The 25,798-nt window shown below is 35.8% G+C and overlaps 1 protein-coding gene and 1 pseudogene across 1 annotated transcript in view; both read left to right on the forward strand.

Moving 5' to 3' along the window:
* Positions 1 to 25,798, forward strand: part of LOC135205179 (uncharacterized) — a 46,036-nt gene that overhangs the window by 7,688 nt on the left and 12,550 nt on the right. The gene's annotated exons all lie outside the window — the stretch shown is intronic.
* Positions 13,125 to 17,512, forward strand: LOC135205166 (uncharacterized; annotated as a pseudogene).

Below are 25,798 nucleotides of genomic sequence, written 5' to 3' on the forward strand. Positions count from 1 at the left end.
ATGTATTATCAATTTCAGGATATGTAGTGTGTACTTGAATTTATTACCAGTTTAATATGTAGCCATGTAGTTCAGTATGTTTTATTATTCATTATAAAATTCTAAATGATTTGTTAATATTAGCTTTCATGATTGTTAGGGTATGCATGATGGCAATATTTTGATAGCCAGGTACTCCTGTAATTTTTTGGATACAGTAATATTGACAACGTGCTGAAACAAGATAGTGATTCATATATCAGATCTGTGTACAGACATCATTCCATCATTCCATTAAATTTCAGTAATATCATGACCAGATTTCCAATAACTTGTATTTTGTCAGAATTTCAGCCAGAAAATTTGAATACTGAATTTTTTGTAAAAAGATACATTGTACATTTGTCCTTATGTAAAAGAACTACTGTATTTCTGCTTTCTGCTCAGTTCTGATTGTGTCATAACCTTACCACAGCTAGCAAGGTAATCAAGGGTCATAGTTCATAGTTCAAGGCAAAAGTTAATTCAGGAAAAAAAATATAGTGGCAATGAAAAATTGTTAGCATTATCAAACTCTGCCTGACTGAAGTGGTAAGAATCCTTTAGCTAGCCATAAAAACAGGGACTAACATATATTTCTGGATTGATATAGCTTTAGAAGAAGCTTTTGCAGTGTTGTTAGCCACAAAAATAGGGATTGATATATCATTCAAAAGTAGTATAGCTTTAGAATATTGTATGTGGTTCTTGTGGCAGCTGTGTTCTTAGTAAATACTGTCTGTGTGAATTAGCAGGACCACACGACAAATTCAAGGGCATTCTTCAATGTCTTGTACAGAGGCGTTGTTTGTAAACACCTTGACAGATTTACAACACAATGTTGGGTCACCTGCTTTTGCTCACTTTTTGTACTGTGGTCACGTATAGTACTTGACAGTTGTACACTTATAACTCTAATCAAGGATCGTATTTTTGGAGAGCAGGTCTCTCTCTCTCTCTCTCTCTCTCTCTCTTAATGTCAGAATTTCTGGAAATGAAAAAAAGAACAACATACCAGAACAGGAAAGAGACATGGGAAAATCCTTATTATTACCAATATTAAATGAAGGAGAAAACACGCAAACCATCATAGTGATGAATGCGCAGGGTTTAGTTACGAGTAACTCAAAAAGAAAAATAGAGTACTTAGAAGAACTAACCCAAATTGAAAAGAAAATAGATATAATGAATATAAGTGAAACCTGGTATTCCCAAGAGACTGGGAATGATGATCAAATAAAAGGGTTCCAAACTTATAGATCAGATAGAAAAAATAGGAATAAAGGGGGAACCGCAATATATGGGAAAGACAAAAAACAAGGAAAAATATATGAGAAATATAGTAACTCAGAATGTGAACTAATAGCGGTAGAATTTGAATCTGAAAAATTAATGAACATAGTAATATATAGACCTCCTAATACTAAAGAGTGTGACTTAATAATAGAAAAATTGGATGATATATGTAGAAATCACAAGGACTGGACTATTCTCCTATCTGGAGACTTCAACTTTCCTTTCGTAGAATGGAAAGAACGAATAGGAGATTGTGGATGTACTTATACATATAAAAAAGAAAGTAATAGTAGTGCATAAGATAAGAGGCAATTCGAAAAGCTATTAGATATGCTACTAGAATACAACATTCAACAAATAAATCACCTGCCAACAAGAAAGGAAAATACTTTAGACCTAGTATTTGTGAACGAGATGAATTATGTTAAAGAAATAATAGTTTATAATGCGAGTATTTCAGACCATAATGTCATAGAATTAACAGTCCATTCCAAAGCAAGTGAAAACAGAGATAAGCAAGAAATGAAAAAGTGGGTAGGATATGGAAAATACAACTTCTACAGTAAAAATATAAAATGGTCAGAAATAAATGAAGAATTGGGATAACATTTTCGTAAGTGATGACATAAAGGTAAATACGGAGATATTATATAAAATATTAGAGAAAATAGTGGATAAATATATACCGAAGAAGAAAAGTAAACATCAGTCATGCATACCAAGAAAATCAGAAAGTGGAAAAAAGGTCTTGCAAAAGAAAAAAAATGCATGGAAAGTTATAGAACTAAAAAGTAAGATAGAAAATGCAGAACAAAAGATTATACAATCAAAAGAAAATGAAAAACGGGACTTGGAAGAAAAAACCCTAATAAATATCAAGCAAAACCCCAAACTATTATACTCATATGCGAAGAAGATGAATAAAAGAAGAATAGAAATATGCCCTCTAAGAATTGAAGGGAGATTAACGAATGAAAAAAAGGAAATTTGCAACATATTGGCAGAACGATATAAGAGAGAATTCACCCCTAGAATAGATAATGAAGACAATGATATAGAAGTAAGGGATGAAAATAGTGAATATTTAGCTGACATAGATATTAATGAAGCTGATATTGTGCAGGCTATTAATGAAATTAAAAATGGAGCTGCAGCAGGGCCTGATGGAGTGCCTGCTATTTTGTTAAAGAAAGTAGTTCATTCTATCGCAAAGCCACTTGCAATATTATTAAGACAAAGTGTAGATACAGGCAAAATTTATGATGAGCACAAATTAGCATATATTACCCCTACTTTCAAAAGTGGATCAAGACTAGAGGCAAGTAATTATAGGCCTGTGAGTCTAGCATCACATATTATGAAAGTGTATGAAAGGGTAATGAAGAAAAATATTATGAAACATTCAATAAAAAATAATTTGTTTAATAAAGGACACATGGTTTCGTACCGGAAAAAGTACACAAACCCAACTGTTAGTCCACCAGGAGAACATATTCAAAAATATGAAAAGCGGAAATGAAACAGATGTGGTTTATCTAGACTTTGCAAAAGCTTTTGACAAAGTAGACCATAATATATTAGCGAAGAAAATTAGAAAACACAATATCGTGGATAAAGTAGGAAGATGGTTAAAAGAATTTTTACACAACAGAAAACAGATAGTTATTGCAAACGACGAGAAATCGGATGAAGCCAAGGTAATATCCGGTGTGCCACAAGGTACGGTGTTAGCTGCAATACTGTTTGTTATTATGATTGAAGACATAGACAGTAATGTTAAGGATTCGGTAGTGAGTAGTTTCGCAGATGACACAAGAATAAGTAGAGAAATTACTTGTGATGAAGATAGGAACGCTCTACAAAGAGACCTTAACAAAGTATATGATTGGGCAGAGGTAAATAGGATGGTATTTAACTCTGATCAATTTGAATCAATAAATTATGGAGATAGAGAAAGAAAGCTAAATGCATATAGGGGACCTAATAATGAGACAATCACAAATAAGGAAGCAGTTAAAGACCTTGGTGTGATGATGAATAGGAACATGTTATGCAATGATCAAATAGCAATTCTGTTGGCAAAATGTAAAGCAAAAATGGGAATGTTGCTACGGCACTTCAAAACAAGAAAAGCTGAACACATGATTATGCTTTATAAAACATATGTTCGTAGTCCACTTGAATATTGCAATATGATATGGTACCCACACTATCAAAAGGATATTGCACAAATAGAGAGTTTACAAAGGTCCTTTACAGCTAGAATAGAAGAAGTTAAAGACCTTGACTACTGGGAAAGACTACAATCCTTAAAATTATATAGTCTAGAAAGGAGAAGAGAACGCTACATGATAATTCAGGCATGGAAACAGATAGAAGGAATAGCAGAAAATATCATGGAACTAAAAATATCAGAAAGAGCAAGCAGAGGTAGATTAATAGTGCCCAAAACTATACCAGGAAAAATAAGGAAAGCACACAGGACATTAATCCACTACGCACCAGCATCGATAATGCAGCATCTATTCAATGTGTTGCCAGCTCATCTGAGGAATATATCAGGAGTGAGCGTAGATGTGTTTAAGAATAAGCTCGACAAATATCTAAACTGCATCCCAGACCATCCAAGATTGGAAGATGCAAAAATATACCGGAAGATGTACTAGCAACTCTCTGGTAGACATTAGAGGCGCCTCACACTGAGGGACCTGGGGCAACCCGAACGAACTGTAAAGTCTGTAAGGTAAGGTCTCTCTCTCTCTCTCTCTCTATCCTTTTTTCATGCTGAATTAGCCCTGTACACTGCTCCATTTCAAGTTTCCTTCACAGGTAATGCTCTTACCAACATTTTATTTTCTGCTTGATTGAAGCACCCCTATGCATTTTGTGCTCTTTTGAAGTCTCTACATAATTCTCTGAGGCACTATTTTGTCATGCTTTTTTGAAGCAATATACTTTAGCTTATGCTTTCAAAGGCACATAGGATTCAATCGTGATACTCTTAGGTGGTCAGTTATTCTACAATTAGATATTTGGGTCTTTGGTTGGGAGGATATGAAATTGTTGAAAGACCTGAATCGTAAATTTATTAGTGACTTTGTCACTTGAAACGTTTTTCTCGGTCAATTTTATTGATGGTTAGTCTGTGAAACTTGTAAAACTTAAGATTTTGTTACTTAAATGTTATTTTAAGTAAATTTTAAAGAGTTATTCATTAATTTGCAGTTAATACTTTGTGCAGTGAGTGTTTTTATGGTGTCATGATTTTTAGGTTCATTGCCTATACTACAGTACAGTTGAAGACAAAGTGAGGACTACGTAGAGCAGTGACTTTAAACATTCATAACTATTACAGTTTTATGAAAATATTCACTATTCATTGTGACAGGGACTAGCTGAAATACAGAAGTTCTTAAAAATACAGTGTATTGTTGATAAAAAAAAAAACTGGAATTATTTGAATTAAAAAGGACTTGGAGTCAGCACTGCAATGACCCAAGGAGGGTTTTTAGTTATCTCAGCAAGAGGTAGCCAATCAAGGTGTCAGGTTTCTGTTGAGACTGAATCAAGATGTATTCCCATTTTCTGTTGTATTGCAGAAGAACTTAAAAGTCTTTAACTGTCAAAGAAAACGGTTTAATGCACAGGGAGGACTAATGGGGATTGGTGAGGTTATTGCTGAGATGTCTCAAGTTTAATAAATCTTACGGCTGTAACAAACAGTTCTTGACAAATTTTTATTTAAGTTGTAGTTTATGGAATATGGCATTGATAACCACAGATGTTTGTGGCCCCAAAAATGGAAGAATTTCATTTTCTCTTGAGCAGAGCAACATGTTTGAGAAAATGAGTTTATACATAAATGTTTGACATTCTTTTTTCGTTTTTTTTTTTTTTTTTTTTTTTTTTTTTTTTTTTTTTTTTTTTTTGTGTGTGTGAGATCTCAAAGGATTTTCTCCCAGGTCTTTTTACAGAAAATGAGTCTTACATTGTTATCACAGAAAATCTAGAAAAAGTTAAAAGTTTGCAAAAGACACTTTGTGACAATGTGTACTATCTATGTGAACGTGTTTAGCCATTTTGGATACATTTACTGCATATTTCAGTACTTGTTGATAAGGTTACTCGATATTTTGTCTTCACTGTTCATATGTAAAATTGGTTTAACATGTTTGGTGTTTGACACAAATTGCTATGTAAAGTTAGACGTGTAGATATTCTATATGAATGACTTGATATTCTTTGAGACAAATTGTCATATAGGTGGTTATTTTTGTTTTGAATTGTCTCATTTTGGAAGTTGTTAGGTTCCAGTCTCTCAATTACTGTTTTGTGACCAGTTTGGCATAAATTTTCTGATATATAGAAAATTATAACTTGGAGAGTCATATACTAGGCTAGACAGCTTCATTTATCCGTCAGAATTTACAGTTTTTACTAAAAACAAATTTGATTTTATTACATTTTCATGTTTGTTTACATAAATACGGTAATTAAGATTAGTGATTAGCGTTGAAGTTGAATATAATCTGTAAGCTGCCAGATGTCTTAAGTTAAAGTCGATTTAATAAATTTACTAAGGAACAAAAATGCTATTCCTTTGGTCGAACTTATAACATAACTTTTAGTTATACTTTGGACACATGTATTCCTTTCGAAAGGTGGTACCAGCTTGGGGCTTGGGTATCTTTTGGTCTTAGGCTAACATTTCATTCATGTACTTAACATAAAGGAGGGATAAATACCACAATGGCCAATTCTAGAAGTATGTGGTTGGGAGCCTTACAGATCCAGTGATTGGATGAAAACGAGTTTTTCAATATGAATATTGTGTAAAGTTTTATGTCCTAGCATGAACAGACACTTGACTAGTCTAACAAGAAATGTATATAGGTTTCTACTATACTGTAAATAGTCTTAAAAGACAAGTATATAGGTTTTAATATACTGCAAAAATGATGTTGTTGGCAAATATCTTGCAAAAGGGACCAATATCCAAATGCCAGTGAATGCCAAAACTGATTTAAATAACATTTCGTATATTTAAGAGGATAAGGTAATAGTTTCACTCTTAGGTTACATTCCCAACTAAGGCCCCGTCCACACGGCCGAGCTTTGCTCGACTAACTTTGTTCGATGTGACGTCAGAAGCGGAGAAACCGCGGCAAAGTCCTGACTTTTCTCGCTGTGTCTCCGCCTCTGACGTCACATCGGACAAAGTTCGTCGACCAAAGCTCCACCGTGTGGACGGGGCCTAAGAGACCTCATTGATATGAAATGACTACCAGCAAAAGCTTGGTAAAGTGTTGCTGACATAGCGGGTAGAGAATTTAATTACCCATTCCTTACAGAGTTAACCAAACCTTCAGTACTACTTGGGATGTTCAGTTTATGATGATTAAATGGTTCTAGGTATTATCGGAATTTCTGTGGAGGTTTGTAAGCCGTGGAGGTGTTACAGTTTTGAATGAACCTGTGTTAGAAATTTGAGTATATAGCTCACAGTGCTGTTGTGAGGAACATCTTGGCACGAAGTGAATACTGAAGGTATTTTTAGGTGCTCAAGTCAACTTTTCTGGGATGTAGAACCGGTATATAGCCTTTCCTTATCTACAATATGGTCCTGGCAGGTCTACAGGAGACATGGTAGCTTTGGAATTCATTTGGCTTGGTGTACATAGCAAATAGTTCTGCTATTTCTGATCTTGGGCAGCTTATTTCAAAAGAGGATCATAATGTAAGATGGGGAATTTCAGTGTATCTCTCAAGATGTTATTGGGTTTACTTCAAGGTTTACTAGGTTTTGATACTCGGAAGTTACCGAGATTGACATTAATACTAACCAAATATTTTATTTATTTGGTAATAATATTAAAGAAGGTTACTCAAGATCTTGAGCTGATATTCAGGCTGTCCTCTACATGGCTGTCTTTGAACCTCTGATTAGGTCTTATGTTCATGGCGCTTTCAGATATAATGCCCTTTCACGACAGTATTGTTTTATAAGAAGAGAATTTAATATTGAAGTTTGGCCCTTAACAGAATGGTGTTAATGGCCATAGGCTGGTTTTTGAAAGTTAATGATAAAGAATTGTGGCCGTGTTTATAGTTTGCGATAGGAAATTTTGTGTACAGAATAAGTCTTGATAAATTTTTGTGGCTGTAAAATGTAGATCATGGTGGGATTTTGATTCAGTTAAAAATTTTGTAGTATGAATTTCATTCGCTTTCTTTAGTTGGTTCATGATAGTTAGCCTGATTGTTAGGCAGAACCTGCTCATCATGATGTAAGCTGGTTGTTTGGTTTTCTGATGTGAGTCGGTTGCACTGATTTTGATAATCAGAACTCGATTCATGACAGTTTAGTTTGGTATTCTTAAATTACGTTACGGTTATAATTCAGTATCCCAAAATCCTTGAGCAACACGAGTTAGGTTTTCAGTGTTCAAGTTCGTGACATAGGAGTTTGATATTCACAAATTAGTTTGAGAGTGGAGTTGGCAACACAGAAATGGTGGTAGCGGAGTTGGGAAACATGTGGCCTTATATCCGGAATCTGTTTTCCTTTGATATTTTACTTAAAAAAACATTTTGATCAGGAACTAATGTTTTATTTTAAAAAATATTTTGATCAGGAAATGTTTATTCGTGATCATATAGAATTGTAAAGTGCTCAGTGACAGCTTTGAATCTCAAATGTCTTGGTTTTAAACTTAAGAATTTTGATATTTCAGGTAGCTTTTGTTTCAGAGAGATCTTGTACTTGATTCTGGTGTAAAAAGTCTTGTTAAGTATTACACTTTGTAATACTTGTGCCTTCAGAATGCTTGCCAGTTCATAAATGCTTTGATTTCAAAGTTTTGTTTGTCTGATATTTATACTTTTCAGGGATGTTAGGTTGAGATACTGTGGCGTTTCAGAACTTTGGTATTCTATGGTGGTATTCTCTGGTATTTTGCATTCAGGAAATTTGTTCTTGAAACATTTGACAAAAAATCTGTTTTGTGATATTTATGCACGAAGTTAATCTATAGGTTTTGACCTTGCATGTAGAATTTCTGTTAGTTGGTTATACTTTTGCTTTCAAAGATTTATTATTAGGTTCATATTGCCTGTAGGAAATCTGCTTTTTTAGTATGTCAGTCTGTCATACTTTTGCCCACAGAGTCTCTAAGATTATACTTTTGTCCACAGTGTCTGTCAGAATGTCATGCTTTGTGCTCAGAGTCTGTCAGATTGTCTTAATTTTGTCCACAGTCTGTAAGATGATACCTTTTCCCAAAGTGTCTGTTAGAGTCTCATACTTTTGCTCACACTCTCTCTTAAGATTATACATTTGCCCACAGTGTCTGTTAAGACTCGTTATTCTTTTACCAACGTAATGTATGTTTGTTTGGTGCAATTTAAACGCAAAATATGTTAAATTTATCTTCAGGATGTCTGTCTGTTAACCTTTTTGTCTATTGTCTTGCCCAACTTACAGAAATACTTAGTTTTTCAAGCTTTTGTCTGAGACGGTATTTTTGTTGTTTATACCTTTGCAAACAATCCAGGCGTTTGTTATAATTTTTGGACAGTCAGTCACAGAGATTTTATCACACTTGTTCACAGATCCGTTGGTTTTTAATACTCTTGGCATCTGAAACTGTTTTAAGTTTTTATTGTGCTTGCAAGAAATCTGGCAAGTATGGATACTTTTTCAGTAGGGACCTGCTGGTTGGTTTCATGATACATTAGCCCTTGGAAAGTGTAACTTTTGGAAACTTATTTTGTTGTAGTTTTGAATACAGAAAGTCTTTGGTGTCACATTTTTCCCTACAATCTTTCTCAGTGTTTTCTATGTCCGTACCTTTAGAAAGTTTTTTTTTTGTGCCCATAACTGAACTTTGCTAGATTTATATTTTCACATTTAGGAATCCCATACGGGGTAGTAATGTCAGTGCACTGTAGGCTTTACTTGAGGTTCTTTGCAGCAACCTCTTTCATTCCTTTTACTGTATCTCCATTCATATTCTCTTTATTCTTACTTTCCACCCTGTGCGGGTTTTCCTTCTGTTACACCTTTCAAATTTACTGTCAGTTTCCATTTCAGTGCTTGAATGCCCTCATATGTCCCAACACTTGGTCTTTTGGCTAAAAATTCTATATTTCTTTGCATTCAGGAAGACTGTTAGTTTGTGGTACTGTACTGTACACGTTGTGCCTCCAGGAGGTCAGTTGGTCTGTGAAAATTATTTTTTCTTCTGTGATTAAGCTGACAAATGTTTTAGCTCTTGAGCAGTAATTAATAGAAAACCAGTGTCTTGATAAGAAGCAGACCATACTTCAATCTGGAAGCAGTGGCTGTAGGACTCCAAGGCAACTCAGGGTATATTTGAAGGACCCTGAGAGAACCCAGTCTACTGTGAGAGAAAGTCTATACTGAGGTGCCAGTTTTATTCTTTTTTCCTTTTTTAAACCATCTTGTGATATCAGACAGTCTCTTGATTTTGATACTCCAGTCTTCAGGAAAGCTCTGTAGTATGTGACACTTCCTTCTAGAAAGTCTTGTTCAAGAAAACTTTTCCTTAGGACGTTAGTTTTCATGTACTCTTTGCTTGATATTGTCAGTTCACTTAGTGGCTAAGAAGGTTCAGCTTTGGTCTGTGAAAATCTTTCCCAAAGAAGGTCTGGTGGTTCAGGTGTTTTTCCTCGTTCTCAGGAAGTCTGACACATGATGCGTCTTTAATTTCCTTCCTGGATTTTTTTCTATTTGCCTAGAAAGTTATTTTTTATCTAGTTATTCTGAGAGATTTTTTTAGGTAGACCTACTTTGTCTGATTTTACATTGAATTTCTAACGAACAGGGATGTGCTTTTAGAAGATTTGTAATCTCTAATATTGTATTTTAAGCACAGAGATATGTTGGTATGTTAGATTTCTGTAGAAGTCTTGTTGATTGTGAATTTTTGCCTGGAGAGTGTGGTAGAGTTTTCAGAGATTTATTTTTCTGATAAACTACTAGCTCTGAAGGTTTTCTCTGCTTCAACAAATCTGATATACTTTGTAAACTGCCCCCCCCCAAAAAAAAAAACACACACACACACTCTCTCTCTCTCTCATACGCTTGGTTGTATATGAAGTTTTCACAGCCTTTTAAAAATTGGAAGTTGACAAATTTGAGAGGATATCATTTGTAAAACACCAAAAAGACTTCAAATATGCAGAACATTACTCTCTATGACAGTGTTCACAGTCTTATAAAACTGGAAGGTGACAAATTTGAAAGGATATCATTTGTGAAACGCCAGAAATATACAGATATGCTGGACAGAAGTCTAATTGACTGGCAATGGAATGGATCTTGTAAGGTGTATCACTCACAGAACCTAAAATTCGGCTTGGTGGTCCAAGTGTACGGTCAAGGTTGACGTTAGTCCGACCTGCTGTCCTGCAGGGGGAGGAAGAACTCAAGGAAGGAGGACATTAGTTTTGCAAGTCTCTTACTATTTACCTGACTCAATCACTTAGGCCCCGTCCACACGGTCGAGCTTTGGTCGACAAACTTTGTCCGATGTGACGTCAGAAGCGAAGCGGAGAAAAAACTGCGGTTGGGGTAAAGTTCTGACTTTTCCCGCTGTTTCTCCGCTTCTGACGTCACATCGGACAAAGTTCGTCGACCAAAGCTCGACCGTGTGGACGGGGCCTTACAGGCGATGGTTTCGTTAGCCTTATGAGACTGTTTAAGATGTCTAGGTCACTTGTCTGCTTTTGGGGGATCTACATGTGTCTAGAATTAACTAATACTATTGTTGTAAGTAAGGCTGGAGGATGAGTTAAGTTTCTATCAGTATTTTCAGAAAGGCATCTGAGTTTACAGATGAATATTCATACTTTCCGAATAAATAATTTAAAATGTAAGTATATAACCCTTTAAAGGTTGGAAGTAAGTAATTTTAACTTATAACTTCTTGCAATTGATCAATGATTAATATGTTTCCGTGCACGGGTATTCAAAATCAATTTCAGTATAATAAAGCCTTGTGAATTCAGTGAACTAGTGACATTTTAAAGAAATTCAACCCATGATTAATTAATTACAGTTTGAAGATCTTATATATAATTGTTTTTAATGGGTTCACATTGGGTGCAATTCTGACAGCTCTTAAGTTTCTTTCCTTCAAACTTTGCACCAAATTTCCGATGCTGGTGGCAAAATTGAGACTTGGATCTTGTCGTCATTATTGGCAATTTAATGCGAAATTTTGATGGTCAAAGTACTAGAAGCTGCCGAAACTATACATAAGTAATTTTCAGTTAATGCCATTTTTAAAGATTGTCAGTTTTCCATAAGAACAGCAATGAAAATCAAGATCAAATACCCTTCTCCAGTAACGTTCACGAGTAAATTATCCTGTAGAGCTCTTTAAGTAAATCTTTCTGTCAGCCGTAGTGTTAAAATTGCAATCGCCAACGCATCCTGGAGTACTGTAGTCAGTGTCTTTTTGAATATGCCTCGGTTTTCTGTCCTTGAATAGAAGACTCGTTTTCTATAGGAAGTCTATAAGAAATATGAGGAAATATAAAAGAAAACTGGGGAAATGTCTAAATTTGTGTTTAGACTCCATAGATTTTATCAACGTGAATAGTCTCTGTCTCAAAGAAGAAGAATTGTTTCAGAGAAGAAATAAATTCAGGTCTGACTTCCATACATCAACTCTTGTGGTAAATTCTATTGGTCAAGACTTCCATATTCCATAAAAACAAACTATTAATAAACATTTTCTATGAAATAACTGGTCATAAGAGAGAACGTACGTAACATAAGGCTATAGTTTCACTGGTAGCCTTACCCATTTTCATTTTGGAGTTCTCGTGTATTTAAACGTTTTCTTTGGCAACGACTTGAGTACTTCCGCAGTGCCACAGAAAATGGGAATGATTATGGAAAAACCCAAGGAAAGCAACTTTTCTTAATTTGGCAATTAACTTGGAAATCAAAAGAAAATGACACTTTTGATTTCAGACATCCGATTGTTTAACTTATGCTGAGAAAACTAAATGGCCTTCTTGGGTCATTGCAGTGTTGGCTCCAATGAAAAAAAAACTTTGGTTTGAAATAAAATATAGATTAGCTGTGGTTCTATTTAATCATTTATTACAAAGCAACATATGACATGACTACAAAATATCTTTGAAAGTAAACCATGTAATATATCAAATTGACATCATATTCATTAGTACTCAGGTTAGAGCATTTAATTACCTCTAGTAGTTGTTTGTATGGTTTATTTACATTGCATGGAACTAGTTTGTTTGTTTGTATGGTGCTTTTACGTTGCATGGAACCAGTGGTTATTCAGCAACGGGACCAGCGGCTTAACGCGACTTCCGAACCAAGCAAAGTGAATTTCTATCACCAGAAATACACAACCTTTCACACTTCTCAATGGAATGGCCGAGAATCGAACTCGCGGCCACAGGTTTCATGCCAACACAATAATGACCACACCACAGAGGCGCTCCTCTAGCAGTTTGAGAATACTCATAACGTGACTGAACAAAAAGTGTGTAAACTAAAGGCCTGTCCACACGAGCGGGCCTGATCGGCGTGCTCCGGGGTTGGCGGGCATACCTGTAAATGTTGTCCACACGGGTGAGGCAATGGAGGGGTGGGCGTACCCGACGATGTCAGTAGTGTGTTCAGTGCGGTGTGATAAACATGGTGCCTACCGCAAAGAAAATATTGTGTAGCATGATAATTGCTTTGTGTGTGATGAAAAAGAAGAAATAGAAGAGAATATGGTGCAAAAAATGGCTTGGTAAAAGAAATGTATATGGTTAACGCACGTCTGCCAGGGTCGAAGATCAAGCCATCGGGCACCACCTTGGTGATTTTGCTACAAGACCCATCAGGCAATTTTGACAGTTCGCCCGTCAAGTGTGCCTGTAAAGGTGCGTCCACATGGTCGAACAATGTCCAATGGACAGACATTGTTACCATATCATAGGCAAAGCAGGATGACGTCCTAAGCGTTGAAACAAGGGAAGTATATCTGCCAAGAAACAGTGGTACCAGATGAGGTTGTATATCACTGTTTTTACTCTGCTCATAAGGCAAAGACCGGCAGATAATTGTTAATTGGTAACAATGTTTGTCCGTCGGACATTGTTTGACCGAGTGGACGCACCTTAAAGGCCTGTCCACACGAGCGGGCCGCATATTTCCCAAGTCTGGAAGAGAATAGGGATGGGCAAAATTAGGACCAATCAAAGCGCGTGGAGCTGATCCATGACGTCACAAGCCACGCCTTTTAGCTTCTACGTCGCATATCCATTACTGCCAGTCACGATGACGAAGAAAAACTTTCTAATTTCACAGTTTACGGGTTGTATGGCATATGCATTTTAGTCAGATATATCTAAATATAATGCAACACTAATTTAACAACAATATATTCATTAAATAAGATATACCGTGAAATATATGATGAGTTATTGTCTTCCCTCCACTTGGTAATAGTGGTCAAAGCCCGTTAATTCCTGCTTGCGAACTCGAGATTTACTGCATAAATAATATTTTCATCCCAATTTTCCAAATGATGTACTTGAAAATGCATGTTTAAAGCAATTTATACAAAGTTGTGATAACTCATGAGATGAAACAAACAATATACAATATAGTAAAAATTATGGTATGGTAAAAATGATGGTATATGACCTGTAATTAGCATTACAGACTACAAACAGGAGGCCAAAAACTTCGCTCCACAGTACGGACTGCTATCAAGATAAATTTAATTTTGGATTATCAAAGTGACGGCTTTAAAAATGTTGACATTAGATACGAACAAGACCGTGTAAAACTTAGAACTAATGTCTAGTGCAGAGAAGAATTCAAGCAGTGGAAAGACATTTTTTGTGTAAAAAAATAATCAGTGCTTAATTCTTATAAATTGTACCCTATTGGAGGCGAAAAAAAACGATTTCACCAAAGTTTGCTGTGCCATCACGGTGTAAAACACAAAGGATTAAAGAAATTTGCAACAGGGTAAATATTTATATTTTGTATTAAATATAGGTATAGTAGTATTTATAACTACAGCATATAGGACAGGGGGTAATCCTAAGTGTTAAGTAGGCTATACATACTACCCAGGTACTTGGACTCCAATGGAAACCCATGGGCTTCCATATCCTAAAACAGTCATGGTGCGTGGGGCAAAAATAGGTGTGGTTGATTTTATTCAAGAAGAAACTGTCATTTGCTAATATTGATGAGTCTCCCTTTATTTCACTACAGTTCAATACTAGGTAGCCTAGTACTAGGTATGTAGATAAATCATGTTAGGGTTTGAGCACATACCTAGCCTATGTGATATCCTCACTGGGTAAATGTCCAGGAGTAAGGCCACAGTGATTTAATTGGAACTAACACTGAAACAATGGAGAAGTGAATTTCTCCCATAAGGTCTTCAGTATTATTTATCCCCATAAGGTGGCTTCAGTAATTTTCTAGGTCAACTTTGGGTCAATAATCCCCCTATGAAGCAATAGAGAGGTCAATTTCTCATCATAAGGTCATCAACAAGTGTCAAAGTTAAATAAAAGTACGAAAAAAAACGAAAAAAGAAAAAAAAAAAAAGGACGGAAAAAAATCAAATATTCCCCCTAGGGCCCCGTAGGTGTAGTAGGCCTAAAGAGACAAGTAATGACGATTGTGAAGTAATCACCAATTAATGGTTCCGTTTCAGTTTCAGGTCAGTAGTTAAGGAGCTGTAGGCACCGTCCGCGGGTATGTAATCTACAGAAAAAAATTCTTGGCAGCTTATGCACATAAAGAGTATTACTTATGGAAATATAAAAACTAAAAATGACAGTCGTTAATAAATGGAATGTTTTTCATTTGTTTTACGTACAGCAATTCTTTGCAGGGGGGAAAAAAATTGAATTTAGATATGCTGCCAATGCTGACAAAAAGGGCATATTAATGAATTATTTAAAATATATTTTTAATGATGTTATAAAAAAAAGACAAGTTATTAAAAAAACTGAAAATTGTAATGCAAACAGAATGATAAAAATATGTATATTAATTATTGAACAATTAGGAAGTCTATTTCCAATAACTTCCATTTGAGGAAAAAAAATGCTCAAAAATATGGATGACCCCCTTAACACTCATTGAAGCATTAGGAATTAAAATTTGTTTTCCACTATTAATTATGAATTAGTTACATCACATGAATAGTATATGTGCAGTAACTGAACGAACCTACCAGTAATTTACAATATCATTTATACCCTGTTTATAGATGCATGGTCAAAAATGGATGTCTCCAAACACATTAAAAGTTTTCCATTTTCAGTTGAGGTCCGTGGGCAACACAACCACTCGACTGAAGTAGCGGAAGGTCCGCTAACGAGCTGAGAGTATCAGCAAGTACGAAGGTGGTGTTTGAGCAGTACTTCGGGCAAGGTATTGTAAAACATTATTATTTAAATTCTTGAAAGACCAACTGAAAATATTGATATAATGTTTAATAAAGCACAGATGAACACTGAAAAAACTAGATAATGTCTTTCAATACATTATCTAGTTATTCAAGTTGAATAATTTTTGGTTTTACAGGTATTATAATTGATTACTTTAAAAAGTAAATAAACAAAAATCATACTTTCTTTTAATGCACATAAAAATGTACATATAATAATTATGTGCATGTATTACAGGCACTACACCAGTGCAGACACTTCGGCATCATATGTAGGTACCTCCAAGATGGACTGTCTGATGATGACTGAGTATACTATAAATAAGGAATAATATTAAGGATGAACCTATACATGAATTACTACATATTAAAGTTGCAATATTTTAAGGATGAACCTATACATGAATTACTACATATTAAAGTTACAATAGTTTAAGGATGAACCTATACATGAATTACTCATAGTAAGTTACAATATTTTAAGAATGAACCTATACATGAATTACTACATATTAAGTTACAATATATACAGTTAACACTGGATAAAAGCTGGGTATGATACCATACGATATTATTTATAAGCATGTCAGCAGAAGAAGTAAAGAGCATATTCTAATTGGCCTCCTTGTATGCATGCATTAACTACTATGAATCCAACTTTTTTTTTTTCTTTTTTTTTTTTTTTTATCAAGAACTGGATGAAAAAACTGGTTTCTGTCAAAGATAGACAATATCTAATTAATCAACTAACTTTGTCTAGCACAGGCAATATGTTGCATGAGGCATGGGAATCATAAGCTAATAGACTGTATTTAATGCTATACAAACAATAATTATATAATTGTATTACAGGTCTGCACCAGCTCAGGCACATCGGCATCATGTCCTGAAGATGGACCTGTGTGGCCAAGCTCATCATGCTATAAATCCATCAAAGAGAGCAATTCAGTATATGTTTGATGTGTGGCGGAAGAGGAAGCATGGTGGCCTACAAATACGCCAACCATGTTTGATGCCATACAGAAGTACGCAGAGAACAACCCTGAAATCATTCTGAGAATTGAACATTCTCAAGGCAGCTTCTGCATGATTTTGATAACACCTTTTATGATGAGGGCCCACAGGCAACTTAAAGAAGCTGGGGAGGTGGTATTTGTTGATGCCACAAGCTGTGATGACCAACTTAACACAGTCATCATCCCATTCTTGTGTGCAGGACCAGCTGGTGCAGTTCCATTAGCTTTAGTTTTCACATCTTCTCAAGATGGAGCAACTGTGACTAAAGGTTAGTATACTGTATACTGGGCTGCTTTTGTTTGTAATTCTTGGATATGTATTATACATGCTTATTTACTGATGAAACAATTGGTTATGAATTGTTATCATGAATTTTTCTTATTTTGTGCCTGACAGGCCCCGTTTTGGCATGGTCGAAGAGGCACACTGGGTGGGAGCGCCATCTATCGCAGTGTTTTATGACCGACAACTGTGGAACAGAAAGAAAGGCTTTGGCAGCCACATGGCCTAAATCAAAGCTCTTCCTCCGCATATTTCACATCCTACAACAAGTATGGCGCTGGCTCCTTGATTCCAGGCATGGCATCCATAAACTACATCGGCAAAGAGCTTATGGGTATGATGAAGTTCCTGTATATGCAAAGTCAAGGGATGAATTTGGCGAATTGTGGAAGAATGCTGAAGCCAATTCTCTTCTAGAGAAATAACCCCAAATTTAGAAGGTACGTACTTAAAGTACTTTTTATTTATTTTCATGTTTAATTAATTATCCTACAATATAAAGAGAGGTCACCAATTATAAGTATAATTGAACTTATTTTTTCCTTTTCTTAGTTTCCTGAATGTACTGTTTTTTTCAGTTATCTAACCACCCTGGTACAAAGGAGAGAAGAATGGGCAATCGCTTTCCGAGCTGGAGTGATTTTGCGTGGGCACCACACTAATTATTATGCAGTCAACAATGTCCATAATTAAGGATACAGTGCTCAATAGGTAAGGGGGTGAATTAATTACCAAAAAATATATGGTACACGTAAGAAAAATTTTATGAAATTCATAATTTCCCCCATAAGACAAAAAACATCCATCAACAGCCAAAACTTCACTTAAAGGTGCCTAAAAATGTAATTCAATTTATGGTGCAGAAAAGTTGGAGCTGTAACTTCAGGAAACTATAGAGGCATCATAAAACATGTTTTTTGCTACATTCTTTGTAATGTCTTCAGACCCACTATGTATTAGATAATATTTTTTACCATCATTTCAGATGCAAGGCCTCAACACCTACACAAAAGCTGATGGTCTTCATGGTGGAGATTTTTTTATTACTACACGAGGCACAGGTTGGTGGATGTAGCATTGGGCCGACAACGGGTGAAATCCATCACTGTTGACAAGATAGCAGTTGTTGCAGTTAAGTCCTTTGGTGGTGGGCTATATGCAAAGCCAGTCTGATCAAACACAGGTACATGAAGTAGACCTCACCATCGGCATGTGCACATGCGTGAAAGGGCAAGATGGGGCGACCTGCAAGCATCAGATTGCAGGTGCAGACTACAGTATGACTGCAGTGCCCCAAATGTTTGTGATGACCAGTAGCAGTCGGCAGTCATTGGCAGCCCTAGCTGTTGGTCCAGAAAAAGCCCCGAAGGAAAGTTTTTTAAAGGTTTGAATGAGGTAAAAGACAATGAAGATGAAAGCATGGAGGAAATAGAACATTGGCAGCCCCAGCCCTAGCTGTTGGTGCAGAAAAAACTCTGAAAGAAAGTTTTCTTAAAGGTTTGAATGGGGTAGAAGACAATGAAGAGGAAAGCAATGGAGGAAATAGAACAAATAAAAGGATGGAAACCAATGCAAGAGAGTTAGAAAATACCAATGAAAATATTGCTGACGACACGAGTGACCTAATAGCTAAATCAAAAGTAGTAGCCGAGGCATTAGTTGAAACAACTGCGCAGTATGGTAATTCAGAAACTGAAGTGGCCCTGCAGAAATTCCTTCGGCGAATACGTTCAGTTAAAACTACAAATCAGCTGAACAACTCGCTGAATTGTGCAGGCTCATCGATGACTTATAGTGGAGCTGGTCGTGGCAAGATTCCTTGCCAACCAGCTACAATTAGCAAGATGATCCCCAGGAATGCCTAGAGGAGCAGCCCCCATCGGTAAAGGACGTCGACCAGCATCAGTTCTGTCATCCAACCCAAAGCGTCCCGTAACCTTGCTCGGAATGTACAGTGCAATGTTGCAAATGCTAAGTCACATGGGCAGTGGTCACTGAGCCAGAGGGCACTGAAGTAAGTTGAACTGCTGCTAAAATGTTATGTGATGGGCTGTGCTTTATACTTTTTTCTCATCCCTCAAGTACTTCTTGTGAGTTAAAAATATATATATATATAAAAAACCGAACATTTACCTATTTATTATGTATTTCAATGCAGTTTGTTTTACTTGACTTTCATTATTGGGAGCTCATCCCTAAAGTATTCTTGTGTTAAAAATATGTAAAGAAGAAACTGAATATTTACCTATATTTTATTTCAATGCAGTTTGTTTTATTTGAGCTCATTATTAAGTCCGTTTTAGCCCCAAAGGACCTGTACTGTACAGTGTGGGATATGGTAAGAAGATTAAAGCATTATTGCAAGCCTAGAGAATATGATTTTGTTTGTATATATACTTGCTACAACCTGTACTTTGTCAGTTCCCTGAAGGAGACCTCAGTGGTTGGTTGAAACGTTGGAATAAACTCCTGTCCCAGGACCGAGTTCTCATTTATCTCCTTATAACCACACCTGTCAAAATGAACTCAACATATATTTATATATATATATATATATATATATATATATATATATATATATATATATATATTATATTCTAGTAAATTTATGCATCATTCTGCTCTAGTTCAGCTTCAGCTCAGTAAGAAGTCTACTGTAACTCCATAAAATTATTTTTACACAGTGAATGACAATTTCGAAGGGTTTGCTAAATATATTAAATGAATTAAAATAATTAGTGTTTTTCTGTGTACACAGTAAATTTAAAGCAAAAATCATGTAAGGGCTTGCTAAAAATGTTGAAATCTAATTTATATTACCACTTTTATTTATTTGTACACTATATGAAAAGTAAAAATCAAAAGCGCAAATTTTCAATTAAAAATATATTGTACTCGATGAATGACAAGTACCAAAATAATAAGGACATCTGGAAGTTCATCAAACGGAATCCACTTCAAAAAAGCAATTTTTTTTTTTACTACAGCTTAACTATCAAGTACACCTTGAATAACAACCTTATTTATTGAGATTAGCTAGCTACTGACAGGATGAGTTTGTCAAGTAACTATATATATTAGTTACAGCAGGCTAACTTAGATCACTAAAACAAACAATAACGTAGGTTTCCTTAACCTTAAGAAGGGCACATTAGCTCTTGAAGTAATTTGATAAATGAAGCTGATACTGTGTCCCTGTAAATAGTAGGGACTATATCAGTCTGAGCTGATTCCTCTTCATGACCTAATAATGACCAGTATATTGTTTGATTCATCCCATGAGTTACCGCAACTGTTTATAAATGGCTTTAAACATGCATTTTCACGTATATAAATTAGAAATTCGAGATGGAAAATTATATTTTTATAAGAGGAGAGTAAACGCATAATATATTTCAAGGTGTATCTCATTTAAAGAATATATTGTTGTTAAATTAGTGTTGCATTATGTTTAGATATGTCACACACCCGTAAACTATGAAATTAAGAAGTTTTCCTTCATCATCGTGACTGGCAGTAATGGATATGTGACGTAGGAGCTAAAAGGCGTGGCTTGTGACGTCATGGATCAGCTCGCGCGCTTTGATTGGTCCTAATTTTCCCCATCCCTATTCTCTTCCAGACTTGGGAAATATGCGTCCGGGGAGGCGAGGATGAGATCTGTCAGAACAGCTTTCCTGAAGTTTGACTGAGCGGACAGGATATGTACAGGACTTCAGGTCAGGACGGTTCCGTGTAAGACTCCACAGTGACCTTATTATTTTACATAATAATTTTAAATTTCGTAAGCGATATTGTTTTGTTTATTATTATTACTGAATAAACATTTCAATGGTATTTCTCTTAATTTCTCAAATTATGCTATTTTTATCCCAAATGTCCCTGAATTATGCTAAAATTATGCTAATTGACGAGTGCGCTCAAATTATGCTAAAAGCATAAAATTATGCTAGATCTGGTAACACTGCTTGTCATTACAATAATGTCCTAACAGCTTTAAAATTTAATTAAGTCAATATTTTGTCAATTATAAGCTGTTTTTAAGCTTACATTAAGCTTTAAAATAGTATATAAAGAAATAATTTTAAAAAATATTCAAAATCTCACAAATGTCACAGAAGTTACAATCTTTATAATATACTTCCTTTGCTACTTTCTAGAAAGACGTATGACCATAGATGGTACAGCTACACAGATAGAACTTTAAATAAAAAAATACGATTATTTCTCCATAAACTGAGTTTTAAAAAAGGTTATTATTTCTCCGTAACCTGAATTCTAAAATGATTGAAGCCTTATTCCTTCAATGTTTCATTATTTATTCGATGTTAAGAAAAAGTAGAGGATAATTGTTCGCCTATGAAAAATAATAATTGGCAACTCTTATGTTTACGGAGCGTCAGGTTTGACAGAAATAGTTAAAGAATGAAGACGAGCCTTTTAAATTTTTAATTATAATTATATTTAAAAAACGTAGCCACCCTGTTACTAAGTACACAAACTCCTTAACCTAATCAGATATGAAATAATACATAGCTCATTTAGCAAATCTGTTATCCACCAAACATAGCTATTATAATAAAAAATGATATTAACAATTTGATAATTATTATTTTGAAATTAACTTCTTTAAATTAGGTTGAAGACAGTTGTGTTAAAGTGCTTGAACTATTAATAATATAACTTAGTTTGAAACTAAATACTGATTGATAGATGTCAAGGAGGTTAACAGAATATTTGCATTAGAATATCCACTCGTTCGAATTAGGATGAACTTAAACATTGTGTGTCCTAATTCCGTGATTATAACAATGAATAGGCCATATTCACGACATATATAATTCCACTGAAAGCTTTATTTTAATAATTGTGGGGTTAGGTTAATGATATAACGTTTTCCATTACAGTGCTTTATAAATATTTCCTGAATTGCTATTTATTTTAAAATTACAGAAAAGTTTCAAGAAATTGGTAATTCTAATTAATGGCAAGGAGACAACGAAGTCTTTTTTTAGATTAGAGAAGTGTGGCTTTATCAGGGATACTGATAACCATAACCACCCCATTCTCTCTCTCTCTCTCTCTTCTCTCTCTTCTCTCTCTCTCTCTCTCTCTCTCTCTCGCAACCAACCTAGTTTTAGTGTAGTGTATACATTTCCCATTATTCCCACATGAAAAGTGATAAATTGTGCCTACATAGTGATTTCTAGTACAAATGTTGTTACTAAAAAGTATTCTGCTACTACTTATCTGGGCTGCAAGATTGTGAAAATTATGCATTCTAAAGATGAAAACTAATCTCTATACAATAAGCCTAAGGCCTAGGCATTATTAAAAATTAGATAGTCATGATTCAAAATACATTTCATAATCATTGGGAATGTTTGAAAGAAGTGTTTTAATTGCAACACTTCACAGTGTGATAATGTAAGTGGTTTTATTTAAACAGGTGTTTCTCCCTCAGTGCAACATACATTTACCTCGAGAGCGAAATAATCCCAGTAGACGATATTGAAAACGCCAACTGTAAATGGGACCATGACTTTGCCAAAACTCAAGATGCCTGCAGGGGTAACCTGACTCTGTTACCCCCCAACTGGAATCTTATTATGACCTTTTCCTTTCAGGCTACTATCAGACTTTCCCTTGCTGGATGCTGAGGACAAAACCCTGGCCCTGGCTCAGGCTGCTGCGAGGCGCCATTCTTCGCGAGGTTTCCCACAGCCTCCTGGTCCACCCTGTCGACGTAGATGGAAGCCGTGTGGATGAGGATCACCGTGAAAGATCGTGACGATGCAGAAGAAGAGCCAGATGTCGACCATCTTGAAGTAGGACGTCTTCGGGAGCGTCTCCGAAGTCTGCGTCAGTAGGGACGACAACACGAGGAGCGACGTCAGGGATACCATGATGCGGTCCTGCCCCGGTAATAAAATAATGATTCAGCTTTCAGTTTATAAGGCAGTGTGGAGTCTGTCCTAGGCCTAGATGTACTACAGGGTTCCACAATCCATCATTTTTTGCTCGTCTTCAACTAAAGAGAATACCAGTTGCATTTAACCAGTTTCCCTTCCACCTCCTGCAAGTAATTGCTGCTCATTCTTACTGCCTTCATACCTCAGCTTCAACAAGCTCTAATAATTAATTTGTATGTCAGAACTACTTTGGACTTCCATGAGACTTGCCTCTGGCTTTGTCCTTATCAGACATACATAGTTCATCACCTTTCAGGAGTGTGTTGCCAAGGTAAACTATATTATTTGCATTTTTTGAGGTCTGGTCTCCGTCAAAACCACTGTGTGGTCCTAGAGCCAGTTTGAACCTGTCAATCTGTTGTCACAATCCCCCCAACCCCCTGAAATTCTGAAATTCCCCTCTAGGGGAATTCCCTCCCTGGTTGAGAACCAATGGGTTAGACTACAACTAAGTTTTACTCAGTAAATGACCTAATAATTGTTAATTTCAGGTAAATTCAAGTCGACTTTGATAAAATTCTGCATGTAATACTGTTAATATGGTAAAATATTGTGTATTGTCTCTAATAAAAGATTTTTAAAAAATGTTATAAATACAACAAATTCAAGGAAAATAATTTTGGATACTCACGTTAAAATCTTCAACGCCGAAGAAGAAAGACAGGTAAGCGATGACAATCATGATTGATGTTGGCAGGTACGTAGCCACTAGGTGATATCCACTTTGGCGTATGAAGATCAGCTGAACCTGTTGAGAATTGCGTGTTATTCGGCATAACTTTTACTATCTATGAAGATAATAATACTGTAACCATGACAATATAGCTCCATACCTTATCAGTCTAAATAGACTGTAAAAGCATGGTGTAATTCTACTTAAATGACGACTAGTCTAACTATAGGTCTTGGGCTGGTGGGCATCACTGTGACTCTAAGACTAACCTGAAGTCCGCTGAAACTGGAATTCTGGGCTGTGGACTCCATGGAAATTTCCCCAACCAACATATATTCCACCAACTGGCGTCGACCTGAGAAGTGGACGTGACCTGGTACAACTCCATGTATGAACTGGTGGTGAACTGGCTCTCAAATTCCATGAGCAGCTCTGTCAGATCAGACAAGACAGTGTTGTGTATCTGTAGATGCTGCACTATACTTCTGTTTTTTTTTCCATCTGTCCATCCGCCTGTGTGTTTTTCGCATGGTAACACTGCGTCTCGAGCTTTAAAATAGTTTTTACAACTATGTGTATAGGGTAAATAAAAGGATATCTGGGTGTACATTTGCAACTGAAAAGTGTTTTAATAATTTAATGAATGCGAATTACACTGTTAATGCTCGAAATAGGATATTATTTAAAGCCCGGGACGCAGTGTTACCATGCACAAACACTACAGCCGGATGGACGGATGGAAAAAAAAAGTATAGTTAAGAAACTGCAATGTATTTTCCCCAGACGTGAAAGCGATTTCATTGTCAACTAGAAATATCAGAAAGCTGTGAATTAGGTAGACCAGTTACGACATTTCCAACTCCAATAACTAACCTGCGTGTCAAACGGGTACCTGTTGAGATCGAAGGCGCACCCATACCGTACGTGATACTTCCTCTCCAGGATAAGAGGGGCATCCCCACCATTAAATAGATCCACTGTTTGAATTTGAGGCAGAATTATGAAGTCAATTCACTGTATGTCTGCTGTCATTGCTAGTACCACAGGGCATTGTTTGTACAGCACTTACAGTCTCAAATATCACAAATAAACATTATCATTTGCATTTACATGTCTGTGAGTGTAACAAAATTGCGTGGGTTGAAGTTTTTACAGATATTGCATAATTGTATAAATCATGCAATGTGCTTTTGTTACCACACAATAATAATTAATAATTAGACTTGATAGCTGTAACTGAACACTGAATGAACATTATTAGATAATGGTGACTAATCATTAGCAAGTCATTCCTAGCATCATCCAGGTATCATATGGACCCTTAATCATGATCATATTCCTTAGTATACGTGACATGAAAATGGATTGATTTCATGAAAATATGTTGAGAAACAAAAATGATGATTGCTGCGTCTAATCCGGGACTCTATAAACTTTAATTGTCTATGAATGTCTAACCACCCTTTTATTAAAACTACACAAATTGGAAACCCTTACCTGTTGTCAATGGTGCCCTCTGTCTGCAAACATGTCATTAGGCTATTAAGATCCCGTAAGTACAAAAATATACTATTTATTACCCAAAGCAGATGAATATAAAATAGAACAAAATGATTAACAAGTCATAGTGACAAAAACCCAAATATTCCCACAAAGAAAACTAGTAAGTTATCATTCTACCCTCCTGACTAAGCATTCACTCCCAGACCCAGAATGTCAATAGGTTCATTGTATTAATCAGGTTAGAGAATCCCGTCTCTAATACCATGGAATAGAACCCATCTTTAAGATGGGGTTTTCTCTCCCGACACCTGGCGTATACCAAACTGACCTCTGTCTTCTCACCAAAAGGAATGTGGCTCTCGGAAGTGCCCTGGTCGATTAGACCTGTAACATCCGTACAAACAGATGTACATACTTGACACACTCCAAGCTGTCTTGACAAGCACTCTCCCGATTAAAATGCTTACGTATCAAATTCCTTCATTCAAGAAAGCTGCCCCTACGGCCCAGTCTGTCTCCAAGCAAGACATGATATGTAATTTACTAACATTACACACTTGTAA

This window comes from Macrobrachium nipponense, chromosome 49 (assembly GCF_015104395.2).
Source record: "Macrobrachium nipponense isolate FS-2020 chromosome 49, ASM1510439v2, whole genome shotgun sequence".
In the NCBI taxonomy this organism is placed as follows: domain Eukaryota; kingdom Metazoa; phylum Arthropoda; class Malacostraca; order Decapoda; family Palaemonidae; genus Macrobrachium; species Macrobrachium nipponense.